The following is a 22,581-nucleotide window of genomic DNA, read 5'->3' as shown; positions in this document are numbered from 1 at the left end:
TGTTTTACTGCTGGGTGGGGGCTGGTGTACATCCATACTGTTTTACTGCTGGGTGGAGGCTGGTGTACATCCATGCTGTTTTACTGCTGGGTGGAGGCTGGTGTACATCCATACTGTTTTTCTGCTGGGTGGGGGCTGGTGTACATCCATACTGTTTTACTGCTGCGTGGAGGCTGGTGTACATCCATACTGTTTTACTGCTGGGTGGAGGCTGGTGTACATCCATACTGTTTTACTGCTGGGTGGTGGCTGTTGTACATCCATACTGTTTTACTGCTGGGTGGAGGCTGGTGTACATCCATGCTGTTTTACTGCTGGGTGGGGGCTGTTGTACATCCATACTGTTTTACTGCTGGGTGGAGGCTGGTGTACATCCATACTGTTTTACTGCTGGGTGGAGGCTAGTGTACATCCATACTGTTTTTCTGCTGGGTGGGGGCTGGTGTACATCCATACTGTTTTACTGCTGGGTGGGGGCTGTTGTACATCCATACTGTTTTACTGCTGGGTGGAGGCTGGTGTACATCCATACTGTTTTTCTGCTGGGTGGGGGCTGGTGTACATCCATACTGTTTTACTGCTGGGTGGAGGCTGTTGTACATCCATACTGTTTTACTGCTGGGTGGAGGCAGGTGTACATCCATACTGTTTTACTGCTGGGTGGAGGCTGGTGTACATCCATACTGTTTTACTGCTGGGTGGAGGCTGGTGTACATCCATACTGTTTTTCTGCTGGGTGGGGGCTGGTGTACATCCATACAGTTTTACTGCTGCGTGGAGGCTGGTGTACATCCATACTGTTTTACTGCTGGGTGGAGGCTGTTGTACATCCATACTGTTTTACTGCTGGGCGGAGGCTGGTGTACATCCATACTGTTTTACTGCTGGGTGGAGGCTGGTGTACATCCATACTGTTTTACTGCTGGGTGGAGGCTGGTGTACATCCATACTGTTTTACTGCTGGGTGGAGGCTGGTGTACATCCATACTGTTTTTCTACTGGGTGGGGGCTGGTGTACATCCATACTGTTTTACTGCTGGGTGGAGGCTGTTGTACATCCATACTGTTTTACTGCTGCGTGGGGGCTGGTGTACATCCATACTGTTTTACTGCTGGGTGGGGGCTGGTGTACATCCATACTGTTTTACTGCTGGGTGGAGGCTGGTGTACATCCATGCTGTTTTACTGCTGGGTGGAGGCTGGTGTACATCCATACTGTTTTTCTGCTGGGTGGGGGCTGGTGTACATCCATACTGTTTTACTGCTGCGTGGAGGCTGGTGTACATCCATACTGTTTTACTGCTGGGTGGAGGCTGGTGTACATCCATACTGTTTTACTGCTGGGTGGTGGCTGTTGTACATCCATACTGTTTTACTGCTGGGTGGAGGATGGTGTACATCCATACTGTTTTTCTGCTGGGTGGGGGCTGGTGTACATCCATACTGTTTTACTGCTGGGTGGGGGGCTGGTGTAGATCCTTACTGTTTTACTGCTGGGTGGAGGCTGGTGTTCATCCATATTGTTTTACTGCTGGGTGGAGGCTGGTGTTCATCAATACTGTTTTACTGCTGGGTGGGGGCTGGTGTACATCCATACTGTTTTACTGCTGGGTGGGGGCTGGTGTACATCCATACTGTTTTAATGCTGGGTGGGGGCTGGTGTAGATCCATACTGTTTTACTGCTGGGTGGAGGCTGGTGTTCATCCATACTGTTTTACTGCTGGGTGGAGGCAGGTGTTCATCAATACTGTTTTACTGCTGGGTGGGGGCTGGTGTTCATCCATACTATTTTACTGCTGGGTGGGGGCTGGTGTAGATCAATACTGTTTTACTGCTGGGTGGAGGCTGGTGTACATCCATACTGTTTTACTGCTGCTGGGTGGGGGCTGGTGTACATCCATACTGTTTTGCTGCTGGGTTTAGGCTGGTGTACATCCATGCTGTTTTACTTCTGGGTGGAGGCTGGTGTACATCTATATTGTTTTACTGCTGTGTGGGGGCTGGTGTTCATCCATACTGTTTTCCTGCTGGGTGGGGGCTGGTGTACATCCATACTGTTTTACTGCTGGGTGGAGGCTGGTGTACATCCATACTGTTTTACTGCTGGGTGGGGGCTGTTGTACATCCATTCTGTTTTACTGCTTGGTGGAGGCTGGTGTACATCCATACTGTTTTACTGCTGGGTGGGGGCTGTTGTACATCCATACTGTTTTACTGCTTGGTGGAGACTGGTGTACATCCATACTGTTTTACTGCTGGGTGGGGGCTGTTGTACATCCATACTGTTTTACTGCTGGGTGAAGGCTGGTGTACATCCATACTGTTTTACTGCTGGGTGGAGGCTGGTGTACATCCATACTGTTTTTCTGCTGGGTGGGGGCTGGTGTATATCCATACTGTTTTACTGCTGGGTGGGGGCTGGTGTACATCCATACTGTTTTACTGCTGCTGGGTGGGGGCTGGTGTACATCCATACTGTTTTACTGCTGGGTGGAGGCTGGTGTACATCCATGCTGTTTTACTGCTGGGTGGAGGCTGGTGTACTTCTATATTGTTTTACTGCTGTGTGGGGGCTGGTGTTCATCGATACTGTTTTCCTACTGGGTGGGGGCTGGTGTACATCCATACTGTTTTACTGCTGGGTGGAGGCTGGTGTACATCTATACTGTTTTACTGCTGGGTGGAGGCTGGTGTACATCCATACTGTTTTACTGCTGGGTGGAGGCTGGTGTACATCCATACTGTTTTACTGCTGTGTGGAGGCTGGTGTACATCCATACTGTTTTACTGCTGGGTGGAGGCTAGTGTACATCCATACTGTTTTTCTGCTGGGTGGGGGCTGGTGTACATCCATACTGTTTTACTGCTGGGTGGGGGCTGTTGTACATCCATACTGTTTTACTGCTGGGTGGAGGCTGGTGTACATCCATACTGTTTTTCTGCTGGGTGGGGGCTGGTGTACATCCATACTGTTTTACTGCTGGGTGGAGGCTGTTGTACATCCATACTGTTTTACTGCTGGGTGGAGGCAGGTGTACATCCATACTGTTTTACTGCTGGGTGGAGGCTGGTGTACATCCATACTGTTTTACTGCTGGGTGGAGGCTGGTGTACATCCATACTGTTTTTCTGCTGGGTGGGGGCTGGTGTACATCCATACAGTTTTACTGCTGCGTGGAGGCTGGTGTACATCCATACTGTTTTACTGCTGGGTGGAGGCTGTTGTACATCCATACTGTTTTACTGCTGGGCGGAGGCTGGTGTACATCCATACTGTTTTACTGCTGGGTGGAGGCTGGTGTACATCCATACTGTTTTACTGCTGGGTGGAGGCTGGTGTACATCCATACTGTTTTACTGCTGGGTGGAGGCTGGTGTACATCCATACTGTTTTTCTACTGGGTGGGGGCTGGTGTACATCCATACTGTTTTACTGCTGGGTGGAGGCTGTTGTACATCCATACTGTTTTACTGCTGCTTGGGGGCTGGTGTACATCCATACTGTTTTACTGCTGGGTGGGGGCTGGTGTACATCCATACTGTTTTACTGCTGGGTGGAGGCTGGTGTACATCCATGCTGTTTTACTGCTGGGTGGAGGCTGGTGTACATCCATACTGTTTTTCTGCTGGGTGGGGGCTGGTGTACATCCATACTGTTTTACTGCTGCGTGGAGGCTGGTGTACATCCATACTGTTTTACTGCTGGGTGGAGGCTGGTGTACATCCATACTGTTTTACTGCTGGGTGGTGGCTGTTGTACATCCATACTGTTTTACTGCTGGGTGGAGGATGGTGTACATCCATACTGTTTTTCTGCTGGGTGGGGGCTGGTGTACATCCATACTGTTTTACTGCTGGGTGGGGGCTGGTGTAGATCCTTACTGTTTTACTGCTGGGTGGAGGCTGGTGTTCATCCATATTGTTTTACTGCTGGGTGGAGGCTGGTGTTCATCAATACTGTTTTACTGCTGGGTGGGGGCTGGTGTACATCCATACTGTTTTACTGCTGGGTGGGGGCTGGTGTACATCCATACTGTTTTAATGCTGGGTGGGGGCTGGTGTAGATCCATACTGTTTTACTGCTGGGTGGAGGCTGGTGTTCATCCATACTGTTTTACTGCTGGGTGGAGGCTGGTGTTCATCAATACTGTTTTACTGCTGGGTGGGGGCTGGTGTTCATCCATACTATTTTACTGCTGGGTGGGGGCTGGTGTAGATCAATACTGTTTTACTGCTGGGTGGAGGCTGGTGTACATCCATACTGTTTTACTGCTGCTGGGTGGGGGCTGGTGTACATCCATACTGTTTTGCTGCTGGGTTTAGGCTGGTGTACATCTATATTGTTTTACTGCTGTGTGGGGGCTGGTGTTCATCCATACTGTTTTCCTGCTGGGTGGGGGCTGGTGTACATCCATACTGTTTTACTGCTGGGTGGAGGCTGGTGTACATCCATACTGTTTTACTGCTGGGTGGGGGCTGTTGTACATCCATTCTGTTTTACTGCTTGGTGGAGGCTGGTGTACATCCATACTGTTTTACTGCTGGGTGGGGGCTGTTGTACATCCATACTGTTTTACTGCTTGGTGGAGGCTGGTGTACATCCATACTGTTTTACTGCTGGGTGGGGGCTGTTGTACATCCATACTGTTTTACTGCTGGGTGAAGGCTGGTGTACATCCATACTGTTTTACTGCTGGGTGGAGGCTGGTGTACATCCATACTGTTTTTCTGCTGGGTGGGGGCTGGTGTATATCCATACTGTTTTACTGCTGGGTGGGGGCTGGTGTACATCCATACTGTTTTACTGCTGCTGGGTGGGGGCTGGTGTACATCCATACTGTTTTACTGCTGGGTGGAGGCTGGTGTACATCCATGCTGTTTTACTGCTGGGTGGAGGCTGGTGTACTTCTATATTGTTTTACTGCTGTGTGGGGGCTGGTGTTCATCGATACTGTTTTCCTACTGGGTGGGGGCTGGTGTACATCCATACTGTTTTACTGCTGGGTGGAGGCTGGTGTACATCCATACTGTTTTACTGCTGGGTGGAGGCTGGTGTACATCCATACTGTTTTACTGCTGGGTGGAGGCTGGTGTACATCCATACTGTTTTACTGCTGGGTGGAGGCTGGTGTACATCCATACTGTTTTTCTGCTGGGTGGGGGCTGGTGTACATCCATACTGTTTTACTGCTGGGTGGGGGCTGTTGTACATCCATACTGTTTTACTGCAGGGTGGAGGCTGGTGTGCATCCATACTGTTTTTCTGCTGGGTGGGGGCTGGTGTACATCCATACTGTTTTACTGCTGGGTGGAGGCTGTTGTACATCCATACTGTTTTACTGCTGGGTGGAGGAAGGTGTACATCCATACTGTTTTACTGCTGGGTGGAGGCTGGTGTACATCCATACTGTTTTACTGCTGGGTGGAGGCTGGTGTACATCCATACTGTTTTTCTGCTGGGTGGGGGCTGGTGTACATCCATACAGTTTTACTGCTGCGTGGAGGCTGGTGTACATCCATACTGTTTTACTGCTGGGTGGAGGCTGGTGTACATCCATACTGTTTTACTGCTGGGTGGAGGCTGTTGTACATCCATACTGTTTTACTGCTGGGTGGAGGCTGGTGTACATCCATACTGTTTTACTGCTGGGTGGGGGCTGTTGTACATCCATACTGTTTTACTGCTGGGTGGAGGCTGGTGTACATCCATACTGTTTTACTGCTGGGTGGAGGCTGGTGTACATCCATACTGTTTTACTGCTGGGTGGGGGCTGTTGTACATCCATTCTGTTTTACTGCTTGGTGGAGGCTGGTGTACATCCATACTGTTTTACTGCTGGGTGGGGGCTGTTGTACATCCATACTGTTTTACTGCTTGGTGGAGGCTGGTGTACATCCATACTGTTTTACTGCTGGGTGGGGGCTGTTGTACATCCATACTGTTTTACTGCTGGGTGAAGGCTGGTGTACATCCATACTGTTTTACTGCTGGGTGGAGGCTGGTGTACATCCATACTGTTTTTCTGCTGGGTGGGGGCTGGTGTATATCCATACTGTTTTACTGCTGGGTGGGGGCTGGTGTACATCCATACTGTTTTACTGCTGCTGGGTGGGGGGCTGGTGTAAATCCATACTGTTTTACTGCTGGGTGGAGGCTGGTGTACATCCATGCTGTTTTACTGCTGGGTGGAGGCTGGTGTACTTCTATATTGTTTTACTGCTGTGTGGGGGCTGGTGTTCATCGATACTGTTTTCCTGCTGGGTGGGGGGCTGGTGTACATCCATACTGTTTTACTGCTGGGTGGAGGCTGGTGTACATCTATACTGTTTTACTGCTGGGTGGAGGCTGGTGTACATCCATACTGTTTTACTGCTGGGTGGAGGCTGGTGTACATCCATACTGTTTTACTGCTGGGTGGAGGCTGGTGTACATCCATACTTTTTTTCTGCTGGGTGGGGGCTGGTGTACATCCATACTGTTTTACTGCTGGGTGGGGGGCTGTTGTACATCCATACTGTTTTACTGCTGGGTGGAGGCTGGTGTACATCCATACTGTTTTTCTGCTGGGTGGGGGCTGGTGTACATCCATACTGTTTTACTGCTGGGTGGAGGCTGTTGTACATCCATACTGTTTTACTGCTGGGTGGAGGCAGGTGTACATCCATACTGTTTTACTGCTGGGTGGAGGCTGGTGTACATCCATACTGTTTTACTGCTGGGTGGAGGCTGGTGTACATCCATACTGTTTTTCTGCTTGGTGGGGGCTGGTGTACATCCATACAGTTTTATTGCTGCGTGGAGGCTGGTGTACATCCATACTGTTTTACTGCTGGGTGGAGGCTGGTGTACATCCATACTGTTTTACTGCTGGGTGGAGGCTGTTGTACATCCATACTGTTTTACTGCTGGGTGGAGGCTGGTGTACATCCATACTGTTTTACTGCTGGGTGGGGGCTGTTGTACATCCATACTGTTTTACTGCTGGGTGGAGGCTGGTGTACATCCATACTGTTTTACTGCTGGGTGGAGGCTGGTGTACATCCATACTGTTTTACTGCTGGGTGGAGGCTGGTGTACATCCATACTGTTTTTCTGCTGGGTGGGGGCTGGTGTACATCCATACTGTTTTACTGCTGGGTGGGGGCTGTTGTACATCCATACTGTTTTACTGCTGGGTGGTGGCTGTTGTACTTCCATACTGTTTTACTGCTGGGTGGAGGCTGGTGTACATCCATACTGTTTTACTGCTGGGTGGAGGCTGGTGTACATCCATACTGTTTTACTGCTGGGTGGAGGCTGGTGTACATCCATACTGTTTTACTGCTGGGTGGAGGCTGGTGTACATCCATACTGTTTTTCTGCTGGGTGGGGGCTGGTGTACATCCATACTGTTTTAATGCTGGGTGTAGGCTGGTGTACATCCATACTGTTTTTCTGCTGGGTGGGGGCTGGTGTACATCCATACAGTTTTACTGCTGCGTGGAGGCTGGTGTACATCCATACTGTTTTACTGCTGGGTGGAGGCTGTTGTACATCCATACTGTTTTACTGCTGGGTGGAGGCTGGTGTACATCCATACTGTTTTACTGCTGGGTGGAGGCTGGTGTACATCCATACTGTTTTACTGCTGGGTGGAGGCTGGTGTACATCCATACTGTTTTACTGCTGGGTGGAGGCTGGTGTACATCCATACTGTTTTTCTACTGGGTGGGGGCTGGTGTACATCCATACTGTTTTACTGCTGGGTGGAGGCTGTTGTACATCCATACTGTTTTACTGCTGCGTGGGGGCTGGTGTACATCCATACTGTTTTACTGCTGGGTGGGGGCTGGTGTACATCCATACTGTTTTACTGCTGGGTGGAGGCTGGTGTACATCCATGCTGTTTTACTGCTGGGTGGAGGCTGGTGTACATCCATACTGTTTTTCTGCTGGGTGGGGGCTGGTGTACATCCATACTGTTTTACTGCTGCGTGGAGGCTGGTGTACATCCATACTGTTTTACTGCTGGGTGGAGGCTGGTGTACATCCATACTGTTTTACTGCTGGGTGGTGGCTGTTGTACATCCATACTGTTTTACTGCTGGGTGGAGGCTGGTGTACATCCATGCTGTTTTACTGCTGGGTGGGGGCTGTTGTACATCCATACTGTTTTACTGCTGGGTGGAGGCTGGTGTACATCCATACTGTTTTACTGCTGGGTGGAGGCTAGTGTACATCCATACTGTTTTTCTGCTGGGTGGGGGCTGGTGTACATCCATACTGTTTTACTGCTGGGTGGGGGCTGTTGTACATCCATACTGTTTTACTGCTGGGTGGAGGCTGGTGTACATCCATACTGTTTTTCTGCTGGGTGGGGGCTGGTGTACATCCATACTGTTTTACTGCTGGGTGGAGGCTGTTGTACATCCATACTGTTTTACTGCTGGGTGGAGGCAGGTGTACATCCATACTGTTTTACTGCTGGGTGGAGGCTGGTGTACATCCATACTGTTTTACTGCTGGGTGGAGGCTGGTGTACATCCATACTGTTTTTCTGCTGGGTGGGGGCTGGTGTACATCCATACAGTTTTACTGCTGCGTGGAGGCTGGTGTACATCCATACTGTTTTACTGCTGGGTGGAGGCTGTTGTACATCCATACTGTTTTACTGCTGGGCGGAGGCTGGTGTACATCCATACTGTTTTACTGCTGGGTGGAGGCTGGTGTACATCCATACTGTTTTACTGCTGGGTGGAGGCTGGTGTACATCCATACTGTTTTACTGCTGGGTGGAGGCTGGTGTACATCCATACTGTTTTTCTACTGGGTGGGGGCTGGTGTACATCCATACTGTTTTACTGCTGGGTGGAGGCTGTTGTACATCCATACTGTTTTACTGCTGCGTGGGGGCTGGTGTACATCCATACTGTTTTACTGCTGGGTGGGGGCTGGTGTACATCCATACTGTTTTACTGCTGGGTGGAGGCTGGTGTACATCCATGCTGTTTTACTGCTGGGTGGAGGCTGGTGTACATCCATACTGTTTTTCTGCTGGGTGGGGGCTGGTGTACATCCATACTGTTTTACTGCTGCGTGGAGGCTGGTGTACATCCATACTGTTTTACTGCTGGGTGGAGGCTGGTGTACATCCATACTGTTTTACTGCTGGGTGGTGGCTGTTGTACATCCATACTGTTTTACTGCTGGGTGGAGGATGGTGTACATCCATACTGTTTTTCTGCTGGGTGGGGGCTGGTGTACATCCATACTGTTTTACTGCTGGGTGGGGGCTGGTGTAGATCCTTACTGTTTTACTGCTGGGTGGAGGCTGGTGTTCATCCATATTGTTTTACTGCTGGGTGGAGGCTGGTGTTCATCAATACTGTTTTACTGCTGGGTGGGGGCTGGTGTACATCCATACTGTTTTACTGCTGGGTGGGGGCTGGTGTACATCCATACTGTTTTAATGCTGGGTGGGGGCTGGTGTAGATCCATACTGTTTTACTGCTGGGTGGAGGCTGGTGTTCATCCATACTGTTTTACTGCTGGGTGGAGGCTGGTGTTCATCAATACTGTTTTACTGCTGGGTGGGGGCTGGTGTTCATCCATACTATTTTACTGCTGGGTGGGGGCTGGTGTAGATCAATACTGTTTTACTGCTGGGTGGAGGCTGGTGTACATCCATACTGTTTTACTGCTGCTGGGTGGGGGCTGGTGTACATCCATACTGTTTTGCTGCTGGGTTTAGGCTGGTGTACATCCATGCTGTTTTACTTCTGGGTGGAGGCTGGTGTACATCTATATTGTTTTACTGCTGTGTGGGGGCTGGTGTTCATCCATACTGTTTTCCTGCTGGGTGGGGGCTGGTGTACATCCATACTGTTTTACTGCTGGGTGGAGGCTGGTGTACATCCATACTGTTTTACTGCTGGGTGGGGGCTGTTGTACATCCATTCTGTTTTACTGCTTGGTGGAGGCTGGTGTACATCCATACTGTTTTACTGCTGGGTGGGGGCTGTTGTACATCCATACTGTTTTACTGCTTGGTGGAGACTGGTGTACATCCATACTGTTTTACTGCTGGGTGGGGGCTGTTGTACATCCATACTGTTTTACTGCTGGGTGAAGGCTGGTGTACATCCATACTGTTTTACTGCTGGGTGGAGGCTGGTGTACATCCATACTGTTTTTCTGCTGGGTGGGGGCTGGTGTATATCCATACTGTTTTACTGCTGGGTGGGGGCTGGTGTACATCCATACTGTTTTACTGCTGCTGGGTGGGGGCTGGTGTACATCCATACTGTTTTACTGCTGGGTGGAGGCTGGTGTACATCCATGCTGTTTTACTGCTGGGTGGAGGCTGGTGTACTTCTATATTGTTTTACTGCTGTGTGGGGGCTGGTGTTCATCGATACTGTTTTCCTACTGGGTGGGGGCTGGTGTACATCCATACTGTTTTACTGCTGGGTGGAGGCTGGTGTACATCTATACTGTTTTACTGCTGGGTGGAGGCTGGTGTACATCCATACTGTTTTACTGCTGGGTGGAGGCTGGTGTACATCCATACTGTTTTACTGCTGTGTGGAGGCTGGTGTACATCCATACTGTTTTACTGCTGGGTGGAGGCTGGTGTACATCCATACTGTTTTTCTGCTGGGTGGGGGCTGGTGTACATCCATACTGTTTTACTGCTGGGTGGGGGCTGTTGTACATCCATACTGTTTTACTGCTGGGTGGAGGCTGGTGTACATCCATACTGTTTTTCTACTGGGTGGGGGCTGGTGTACATCCATACTGTTTTACTGCTGGGTGGAGGCTGTTGTACATCCATACTGTTTTACTGCTGCGTGGGGGCTGGTGTACATCCATACTGTTTTACTGCTGGGTGGGGGCTGGTGTACATCCATACTGTTTTACTGCTGGGTGGAGGCTGGTGTACATCCATGCTGTTTTACTGCTGGGTGGGGGCTGTTGTACATCCATACTGTTTTACTGCTGGGTGGAGGCTGGTGTACATCCATACTGTTTTACTGCTGGGTGGTGGCTGGTGTACATCCATACTGTTTTTCTGCTGGGTGGGGGCTGGTGTACATCCATACTGTTTTACTGCTGGGTGGGGGCTGTTGTACATCCATACTGTTTTACTGCTGGGTGGAGGCTGGTGTACATCCATACTGTTTTTCTGCTGGGTGGGGGCTGGTGTACATCCATACTGTTTTACTGCTGGGTGGAGGCTGTTGTACATCCATACTGTTTTACTGCTGGGTGGAGGCAGGTGTACATCCATACTGTTTTACTGCTGGGTGGAGGCTGGTGTACATCCATACTGTTTTACTGCTGGGTGGAGGCTGGTGTACATCCATACTGTTTTTCTGCTGGGTGGGGGCTGGTGTACATCCATACAGTTTTACTGCTGCGTGGAGGCTGGTGTACATCCATACTGTTTTACTGCTGGGTGGAGGCTGTTGTACATCCATACTGTTTTACTGCTGGGCAGAGGCTGGTGTACATCCATACTGTTTTACTGCTGGGTGGAGGCTGGTGTACATCCATACTGTTTTACTGCTGGGTGGAGGCTGGTGTACATCCATACTGTTTTACTGCTGGGTGGAGGCTGGTGTACATCCATACTGTTTTTCTACTGGGTGGGGGCTGGTGTACATCCATACTGTTTTACTGCTGGGTGGAGGCTGTTGTACATCCATACTGTTTTACTGCTGCGTGGGGGCTGGTGTACATCCATACTGTTTTACTGCTGGGTGGGGGCTGGTGTACATCCATACTGTTTTACTGCTGGGTGGAGGCTGGTGTACATCCATGCTGTTTTACTGCTGGGTGGAGGCTGGTGTACATCCATACTGTTTTTCTGCTGGGTGGGGGCTGGTGTACATCCATACTGTTTTACTGCTGCGTGGAGGCTGGTGTACATCCATACTGTTTTACTGCTGGGTGGAGGCTGGTGTACATCCATACTGTTTTACTGCTGGGTGGTGGCTGTTGTACATCCATACTGTTTTACTGCTGGGTGGAGGCTGGTGTACATCCATGCTGTTTTACTAATGGGTGGGGGCTGTTGTACATCCATACTGTTTTACTGCTGGGTGGAGGCTGGTGTACATCCATACTGTTTTACTGCTGGGTGGAGGCTAGTGTACATCCATACTGTTTTTCTGCTGGGTGGGGGCTGGTGTACATCCATACTGTTTTACTGCTGGGTGGGGGCTGTTGTACATCCATACTGTTTTACTGCTGGGTGGAGGCTGGTGTACATCCATACTGTTTTTCTGCTGGGTGGGGGCTGGTGTACATCCATACTGTTTTACTGCTGGGTGGAGGCTGTTGTACATCCATACTGTTTTACTGCTGGGTGGAGGCAGGTGTACATCCATACTGTTTTACTGCTGGGTGGAGGCTGGTGTACATCCATACTGTTTTACTGCTGGGTGGAGGCTGGTGTACATCCATACTGTTTTTCTGCTGGGTGGGGGCTGGTGTACATCCATACAGTTTTACTGCTGCGTGGAGGCTGGTGTACATCCATACTGTTTTACTGCTGGGTGGAGGCTGTTGTACATCCATACTGTTTTACTGCTGGGCGGAGGCTGGTGTACATCCATACTGTTTTACTGCTGGGTGGAGGCTGGTGTACATCCATACTGTTTTACTGCTGGGTGGAGGCTGGTGTACATCCATACTGTTTTACTGCTGGGTGGAGGCTGGTGTACATCCATACTGTTTTTCTACTGGGTGGGGGCTGGTGTACATCCATACTGTTTTACTGCTGGGTGGAGGCTGTTGTACATCCATACTGTTTTACTGCTGCTTGGGGGCTGGTGTACATCCATACTGTTTTACTGCTGGGTGGGGGCTGGTGTACATCCATACTGTTTTACTGCTGGGTGGAGGCTGGTGTACATCCATGCTGTTTTACTGCTGGGTGGAGGCTGGTGTACATCCATACTGTTTTTCTGCTGGGTGGGGGCTGGTGTACATCCATACTGTTTTACTGCTGCGTGGAGGCTGGTGTACATCCATACTGTTTTACTGCTGGGTGGAGGCTGGTGTACATCCATACTGTTTTACTGCTGGGTGGTGGCTGTTGTACATCCATACTGTTTTACTGCTGGGTGGAGGATGGTGTACATCCATACTGTTTTTCTGCTGGGTGGGGGCTGGTGTACATCCATACTGTTTTACTGCTGGGTGGGGGCTGGTGTAGATCCTTACTGTTTTACTGCTGGGTGGAGGCTGGTGTTCATCCATATTGTTTTACTGCTGGGTGGAGGCTGGTGTTCATCAATACTGTTTTACTGCTGGGTGGGGGCTGGTGTACATCCATACTGTTTTACTGCTGGGTGGGGGCTGGTGTACATCCATACTGTTTTAATGCTGGGTGGGGGCTGGTGTAGATCCATACTGTTTTACTGCTGGGTGGAGGCTGGTGTTCATCCATACTGTTTTACTGCTGGGTGGAGGCTGGTGTTCATCAATACTGTTTTACTGCTGGGTGGGGGCTGGTGTTCATCCATACTATTTTACTGCTGGGTGGGGGCTGGTGTAGATCAATACTGTTTTACTGCTGGGTGGAGGCTGGTGTACATCCATACTGTTTTACTGCTGCTGGGTGGGGGCTGGTGTACATCCATACTGTTTTGCTGCTGGGTTTAGGCTGGTGTACATCCATGCTGTTTTACTTCTGGGTGGAGGCTGGTGTACATCTATATTGTTTTACTGCTGTGTGGGGGCTGGTGTTCATCCATACTGTTTTCCTGCTGGGTGGGGGCTGGTGTACATCCATACTGTTTTACTGCTGGGTGGAGGCTGGTGTACATCCATACTGTTTTACTGCTGGGTGGGGGCTGTTGTACATCCATTCTGTTTTACTGCTTGGTGGAGGCTGGTGTACATCCATACTGTTTTACTGCTGGGTGGGGGCTGTTGTACATCCATACTGTTTTACTGCTTGGTGGAGGCTGGTGTACATCCATACTGTTTTACTGCTGGGTGGGGGCTGTTGTACATCCATACTGTTTTACTGCTGGGTGAAGGCTGGTGTACATCCATACTGTTTTACTGCTGGGTGGAGGCTGGTGTACATCCATACTGTTTTTCTGCTGGGTGGGGGCTGGTGTATATCCATACTGTTTTACTGCTGGGTGGGGGCTGGTGTACATCCATACTGTTTTACTGCTGCTGGGTGGGGGCTGGTGTACATCCATACTGTTTTACTGCTGGGTGGAGGCTGGTGTACATCCATGCTGTTTTACTGCTGGGTGGAGGCTGGTGTACTTCTATATTGTTTTACTGCTGTGTGGGGGCTGGTGTTCATCGATACTGTTTTCCTACTGGGTGGGGGCTGGTGTACATCCATACTGTTTTACTGCTGGGTGGAGGCTGGTGTACATCCATACTGTTTTACTGCTGGGTGGAGGCTGGTGTACATCCATACTGTTTTACTGCTGGGTGGAGGCTGGTGTACATCCATACTGTTTTACTGCTGGGTGGAGGCTGGTGTACATCCATACTGTTTTTCTGCTGGGTGGGGGCTGGTGTACATCCATACTGTTTTACTGCTGGGTGGGGGCTGTTGTACATCCATACTGTTTTACTGCAGGGTGGAGGCTGGTGTGCATCCATACTGTTTTTCTGCTGGGTGGGGGCTGGTGTACATCCATACTGTTTTACTGCTGGGTGGAGGCTGTTGTACATCCATACTGTTTTACTGCTGGGTGGAGGCAGGTGTACATCCATACTGTTTTACTGCTGGGTGGAGGCTGGTGTACATCCATACTGTTTTACTGCTGGGTGGAGGCTGGTGTACATCCATACTGTTTTTCTGCTGGGTGGGGGCTGGTGTACATCCATACAGTTTTACTGCTGCGTGGAGGCTGGTGTACATCCATACTGTTTTACTGCTGGGTGGAGGCTGGTGTACATCCATACTGTTTTACTGCTGGGTGGAGGCTGTTGTACATCCATACTGTTTTACTGCTGGGTGGAGGCTGGTGTACATCCATACTGTTTTACTGCTGGGTGGGGGCTGTTGTACATCCATACTGTTTTACTGCTGGGTGGAGGCTGGTGTACATCCATACTGTTTTACTGCTGGGTGGAGGCTGGTGTACATCCATACTGTTTTACTGCTGGGTGGGGGCTGTTGTACATCCATTCTGTTTTACTGCTTGGTGGAGGCTGGTGTACATCCATACTGTTTTACTGCTGGGTGGGGGCTGTTGTACATCCATACTGTTTTACTGCTTGGTGGAGGCTGGTGTACATCCATACTGTTTTACTGCTGGGTGGGGGCTGTTGTACATCCATACTGTTTTACTGCTGGGTGAAGGCTGGTGTACATCCATACTGTTTTACTGCTGGGTGGAGGCTGGTGTACATCCATACTGTTTTTCTGCTGGGTGGGGGCTGGTGTATATCCATACTGTTTTACTGCTGGGTGGGGGCTGGTGTACATCCATACTGTTTTACTGCTGCTGGGTGGGGGCTGGTGTACATCCATACTGTTTTACTGCTGGGTGGAGGCTGGTGTACATCCATGCTGTTTTACTGCTGGGTGGAGGCTGGTGTACTTCTATATTGTTTTACTGCTGTGTGGGGGCTGGTGTTCATCGATACTGTTTTCCTGCTGGGTGGGGGCTGGTGTACATCCATACTGTTTTACTGCTGGGTGGAGGCTGGTGTACATCTATACTGTTTTACTGCTGGGTGGAGGCTGGTGTACATCCATACTGTTTTACTGCTGGGTGGAGGCTGGTGTACATCCATACTGTTTTACTGCTGGGTGGAGGCTGGTGTACATCCATACTTTTTTTCTGCTGGGTGGGGGCTGGTGTACATCCATACTGTTTTACTGCTGGGTGGGGGCTGTTGTACATCCATACTGTTTTACTGCTGGGTGGAGGCTGGTGTACATCCATACTGTTTTTCTGCTGGGTGGGGGCTGGTGTACATCCATACTGTTTTACTGCTGGGTGGAGGCTGTTGTACATCCATACTGTTTTACTGCTGGGTGGAGGCAGGTGTACATCCATACTGTTTTACTGCTGGGTGGAGGCTGGTGTACATCCATACTGTTTTACTGCTGGGTGGAGGCTGGTGTACATCCATACTGTTTTTCTGCTTGGTGGGGGCTGGTGTACATCCATACAGTTTTACTGCTGCGTGGAGGCTGGTGTACATCCATACTGTTTTACTGCTGGGTGGAGGCTGGTGTACATCCATACTGTTTTACTGCTGGGTGGAGGCTGTTGTACATCCATACTGTTTTACTGCTGGGTGGAGGCTGGTGTACATCCATACTGTTTTACTGCTGGGTGGGGGCTGTTGTACATCCATACTGTTTTACTGCTGGGTGGAGGCTGGTGTACATCCATACTGTTTTACTGCTGGGTGGAGGCTGGTGTACATCCATACTGTTTTACTGCTGGGTGGAGGCTGGTGTACATCCATACTGTTTTTCTGCTGGGTGGGGGCTGGTGTACATCCATACTGTTTTACTGCTGGGTGGGGGCTGTTGTACATCCATACTGTTTTACTGCTGGGTGGTGGCTGTTGTACTTCCATACTGTTTTACTGCTGGGTGGAGGCTGGTGTACATCCATACTGTTTTACTGCTGGGTGGAGGCTGGTGTACATCCATACTGTTTTACTGCTGGGTGGGGGCTGTTGTACATCCATTCTGTTTTACTGCTTGGTGGAGGCTGGTGTACATCCATACTGTTTTACTGCTGGGTGGGGGCTGTTGTACATCCATACTGTTTTACTGCTTGGTGGAGGCTGGTGTACATCCATACTGTTTTACTGCTGGGTGGGGGCTGTTGTACATCCATACTGTTTTACTGCTGGGTGAAGGCTGGTGTACATCCATATTGTTTTACTGCTGGGTGGAGGCTGGTGTACATCCATACTGTTTTTCTGCTGGGTGGGGGCTGGTGTATATCCATACTGTTTTACTGCTGGGTGGGGGCTGGTGTACATCCATACTGTTTTACTGCTGCTGGGTGGGGGCTGGTGTACATCCATGCTGTTTTACTGCTGGGTGGAGGCTGGTGTACTTCTATATTGTTTTACTGCTGTGTGGGGGCTGGTGTTCATCGATACTGTTTTCCTGCTGCGTGGGGGCTGGTGTACATCCATACTGTTTTACTGCTGGGTGGAGGCTGGTGTACATCTATACTGTTTTACTGCTGGGTGGAGGCTGGTGTACATCCATACTGTTTTACTGCTGGGTGGAGGCTGGTGTACATCCATACTGTTTTACTGCTGGGTGGAGGCTGGTGTACATCCATACTGTTTTACTGCTGGGTGGAGGCTGGTGTACATCCATACTGTTTTTCTGCTGGGTGGGGGCTGGTGTACATCCATACTGTTTTACTGCTGGGTGGGGGCTGTTGTACATCCATACTGTTTTACTGCTGGGTGGAGGCTGGTGTACATCCATACTGTTTTTCTGCTGGGTGGGGGCTGGTGTACATCCATACTGTTTTACTGCTGGGTGGAGGCTGTTGTACATCCATACTGTTTTACTGCTGGGTGGAGGCAGGTGTACATCCATACTGTTTTACTGCTGGGTGGAGGCTGGTGTACATCCATACTGTTTTACTGCTGGGTGGAGGCTGGTGTACATCCATACTGTTTTTCTGCTGGGTGGGGGCTGGTGTACATCCATACAGTTTTACTGCTGCGTGGAGGCTGGTGTACATCCATACTGTTTTACTGCTGGGTGGAGGCTGGTGTACATCCATACTGTTTTACTGCTGGGTGGAGGCTGTTGTACATCCATACTGTTTTACTGCTGGGTGGAGGCTGGTGTACATCCATACTGTTTTACTGCTGGGTGGGGGCTGTTGTACATCCATACTGTTTTACTGCTGGGTGGAGGCTGGTGTACATCCATACTGTTTTACTGCTGGTTGGAGGCTGGTGTACATCCATACTGTTTTACTGCTGGGTGGAGGCTGGTGTACATCCATACTGTTTTTCTGCTGGGTGGGGGCTGGTGTACATCCATACTGTTTTACTGCTGGGTGGGGGCTGTTGTACATCCATACTGTTTTACTGCTGGGTGGTGGCTGTTGTACATCCATACTGTTTTACTGCTGGGTGGAGGCTGGTGTACATCCATACTGTTTTACTGCTGGGTGGAGGCTGGTGTACATCCATACTGTTTTACTGCTGGGTGGTGGCTGTTGTACATCCATACTGTTTTACTGCTGGGTGGAGAATGGTGTACATCCATACTGTTTTACTTCCGGTGTGGAGGCTGGTGTATCCATACTGTTTTACTGCTGGGTGGGGGCTGGTGTAGATCCTTACTGTTTTACTGCTGGGTGGAGCCTGGTGTTCATCCATATTGTTTTACTGCTGGGTGGAGGCTGGTGTTCATCAATACTGTTTTACTGCTGCGTGGAGGCTGGTGTACATCCATACTGTTTTACTGCTGGGTGGGGGATGGTGTACATCCATACTGTTTTACTGCTGGGTGGGGGCTTGTTTACATCCATACTGTTTTACTGCTGGGTGGAGGCTGGTGTACATCCATACTGTTTAACTGCTGCTTTGTGGAGGCTGGTGTTCATCCATACTGTTTTACTGCTGGGTGGAGGCTGGTGTACATCCATACTTTTTTACTGCTGGGTGGGGGCTGGTGTACATCCATACTGTTTTACTGCTGGGTGGGGGCTGGTGTACATCCATACTGTTTTACTGCTGGGTGGGGGCTGGTGTACATCCTTACTGTTTTACTGCTGGGTGGGGGCTGGTGTACATCCATACTGTTTTACTGCTGGGTGGGGGCTGGTGTACATCCATACTGTTTTACTGCTGGGTGGGGGCTGGTGTACATCCATACTGTTTTACTGCTGGGTGGGGGCTGGTGTTCATCCACACTGTTTTACTGCTGGTTGGGGGCTGGTGTACATCCATACTGTTTTACTGCTGGGTGGGGGCTGTTGTACATCCATACTGTTTTACTGCTGGTTTGGGGCTGGTGTACATCCATACTGTTTTACTGCTGGGTGGAGGCTGGTGTTCATCCATACTGTTTTACTGCTGCTGGGTGGGGGCTGGTGTTCATCCACACTGTTTTACTGCTGGTTGGGGGCTGGTGTACATCCATACTGTTTTACTGCTGGGTGGGGGCTGTTGTACATCCATACTGTTTTACTGCTGGTTTGGGGCTGGTGTACATCCATACTGTTTTACTGCTGGGTGGAGGCTGGTGTTCATCCATACTGTTTTACTGCTGCTGGGTGGGGGCTGGTGTACATCCATACTGTTTTACTGCTGGTTGGGGCAGCCATGATGGCCTTAAAGCTCTCATATGCTCCATCTACGTATATACTGTGGGACCGTAACATACAGATTTTGTTTTAGGCAATTCCTTTCCCAACGTTTTACAGTACTTCATATTGTTTGCCTGTTTCTAAGTGTTTTCTCAGCCTCTCTGGTATAAATAGTGTGGCAGACTTATGGTATTTCTTTCCCCTGTTTATTTTGGTTAGTGTAGAAATGCAACGTGTCTGTATGGAGAGTGCTGTATAGGGCTGGGGCTGTGTTGAAGCTGTGGTTCTGATGGATGTCCAGACTGAATGCAATGTTCCAGAGGAGGGACTGTAGACTGACTGGAGACTCCAGCTACTGGTCTGGTGCTAGTAAACACAGTGCAGAGGAGCAGGAGACTCCACTCCTGGCCCTATAGTAAACAGTGCAGAGGAGAAGGAGACTCCAGTCCTGGCCCTATAGTAAACAGTGCAGAGGAGAAGGAGACTCCATTCCTGGCCCTATATTAAACAGTGCAGAGGAGAAGGAGACTCCAGTCCTGGCCCTATAGTAAACAGTGCAGAGGAGAAGGAGACTCCAGTCCTGGCCCTATAGTAAACAGTGCAGAGGAGAAGGAGACTCCAGTCCTGGCCCTATAGTAAACAGTGCAGAGGAGAAGGAGACTCCAGTCCTGGCCCTATAGTAAACAGTGCAGAGGAGAAGGAGACTCCAGTCCTGGCCCTATAGTAAACAGTGCAGAGGAGAAGGAGACTCCAGTCCTGGCCCTATAGTAAACAGTGCAGAGGAGAAGGAGACTCCAGTCCTGGCCCTATATTAAACACAGTGCAGAGGAGAAGGAGAATCCAGCCCTGGCCCTGTAGTAAACACGGTGCAGAGGAGAAGGAGAATCCAGTCCTGGCCCTATAGTAAACAGTGCAGAGGAGAAGGAGACTCCAGTCCTGGCCCTATATTAAACACAGTGCAGAGGAGAAGGAGAATCCAGCCCTGGCCCTGTAGTAAACACGGTGCAGAGGAGAAGGAGAATCCAGCCCTGGCCCTATAGTAAACAGTGCAAAGGAGAAGGAGACTCCAGCCCCGACCCTGTAGTAAACACTGTGCAGAGGCGAAGGAGACTCCAGCCCCGACCCTGTAGTAAACACTGTGCAGAGGAGAAGGAAACTCCAGCCCCGACCCTGTAGTAAACACAGTGCAGAGGCGAAGGAGACTCCAGCCCCGACCCTGTAGTAAACATGGCATAGAGGAGTGAATAAGGAGGAGAGGGAGTGAGGGTATATTACTGTATCAATGGGATAAACTTTAGATGTAAGTGATTAAATGGCAGCTTCATTATGGTAGGGTATTATTTATTATATTATGTTTAGTTCTGTACACTTCTTGCTGAATTTGGAGTAAAGTTGCTTGGTCAACTGTCTGGGCTATCCTCACTCACGAGTCACGAGCATTCCCATCTCTCCTCAAACATGGCCCTTCTAACCCACTTTCACCACTCTTCTCGTGGCACGCTATGGAAGGCAGTTTTTGTCATGTATTTATTGACACAGCTAATATTGCAGCGTATCACAGGCCTCACTCTTCTCCCCAGTTACTGGGGCTCCACTACCTGACACTCCATGTCTCCTCAGCCTCTGTACCCTCCAACCAGTCTCTGTGAATGAGCTCTGTGTTCTCCAGCCCAGTCAATTAGAAGCTAGTCGACAGCTCCAGGTCAGGGAGTTCCCTCATGCTTTCACGCCCATAGTAGGACCTCTCCTCTTTCGTCTCTCTCTCTCTCGCTCGCTCTCTCTCTCGCTCTCTCTCTCTCTCTTTCTCCATCCATCCCTCCCTCTCTTTCTCTCTCTTTCTTCTCTCTCTCTCTCTCTCTCTCTCTCTCTCTCTCTCTCTCTCTCTCTCTCTCTCTCTCTCTCTCTCTCTCTCTCTCCTGCTCCTGAGGCCTGTGTAGGCTCCGTGGGGCCTCTCCTCTCATGCTGCTGAGGCCTGTGCAGGGCCAGTGGGGCCTCACCTCTCCTGCTGCTGAGGCCTGTGTAGGGCCAGTGGGGCCTCTCCTCTCATGCTTCTGCGGCCTGTGTAGGGCCAGTGGGGCCTCCCCTCTCCTGCTTCTGCGACCGGTGTAGGGCCAGTGGGGCCTCTCCTCTCCTGCTGCTGAGGCCTGTGTAGGGCCAGTGGGGCCTCTCCTCTCCTGCTGCTGAGGCCTGTGTAGGGCCAGTGGGGCCTCTCCTCTCCTGCTGCTGAGGCCTGTGTAGGGCCAGTGGGGCCTCTCCTCTCCTGCTGCTGAGGCCTGTGTAGGGCTAGTGGGGCCTCTCCTCTCCTGCTGCTGAGGCCTGTGTAGGGCCAGTGGGGCCTCTCCTCTCCTGCTGCTGAGGCCTGTGTAGGGCCAGTGGGGCCTCTCCTCTCCTGCTGCTGAGGCCTGTGTAGGGCCAGTGGGGCCTCTCCTCTCCTGCTGCTGAGGCCTGTGTAGGGCTAGTGGGGCCTCTCCTCTCCTGCTGCTGAGGCCTGTGTAGGGCCAGTGGGGCCTCTCCTCTCCTGCTGCTGAGGCCTGTGTAGGGCCAGTGAAACATACTCCTCACCTTTACAGTGTGAGGCCTGTAGACACCCTGTTATCCCTTTGTTCCACCTTTGACAGGTCATCATTTTAAATAAGAATCTCTTGATTGACTTACCTGTATAAATAAATGGTAGATAAAATAAATTAGCAGCTCTCCTACAGTGCTGGCTGGCTCTGCCATGGGCCTGTCAACAGATGGTAGGAAAACCATTACAAGAGGGGTGAAACCTCTCTCTTTCTCTCTCTCTCTCTCTCTACCCCCAAGCCCCTTTGCTCAATACGTTGGACATGGCAAAAGCCCTCTGGTTGTTGGGTTCTGAACAGCTGTAACACATGTCAGAGGAGTGGGCTGCCTGCACCACAATATAACTATTTCTCCCCTTAGAAAGCCATGGATATGAAACTCACCGCTCCGTACACTTGGATTCAAGACGTGTTTGACATGACAGGAGATTGTATGAATTATTTGCTCTGTAACCAGCCAAAGGCCTGACAACCTAGTTTTGGAGAGTTCAAATATTTATATGAAGTGAGCCAGGCATGCAGCACAGAAGGGTGCTGTTGCCATCCTGTGAGTGTATCTGTTCGGTGGTATCAGACCAGACCACAAACCCAGAGATCATTACCCAGCCTGCCCCGCTCTCCCCTGCTATCAGCTCTGGGGTGTCTGCTACGGTTATGTCACATGTCAGGAAGACTTAGATCACACCAGGAAGGAAAGTCTGTATGTACAAATGGAAAGAGATAGGCCATCTCATC

The sequence above is a fragment of the Salmo salar genome, chromosome ssa26 (genome assembly GCF_905237065.1).
Source record: "Salmo salar chromosome ssa26, Ssal_v3.1, whole genome shotgun sequence".
In the NCBI taxonomy this organism is placed as follows: Eukaryota; Metazoa; Chordata; class Actinopteri; order Salmoniformes; family Salmonidae; genus Salmo; species Salmo salar.
Note: the sequence above shows the minus strand (reverse complement) of the source record.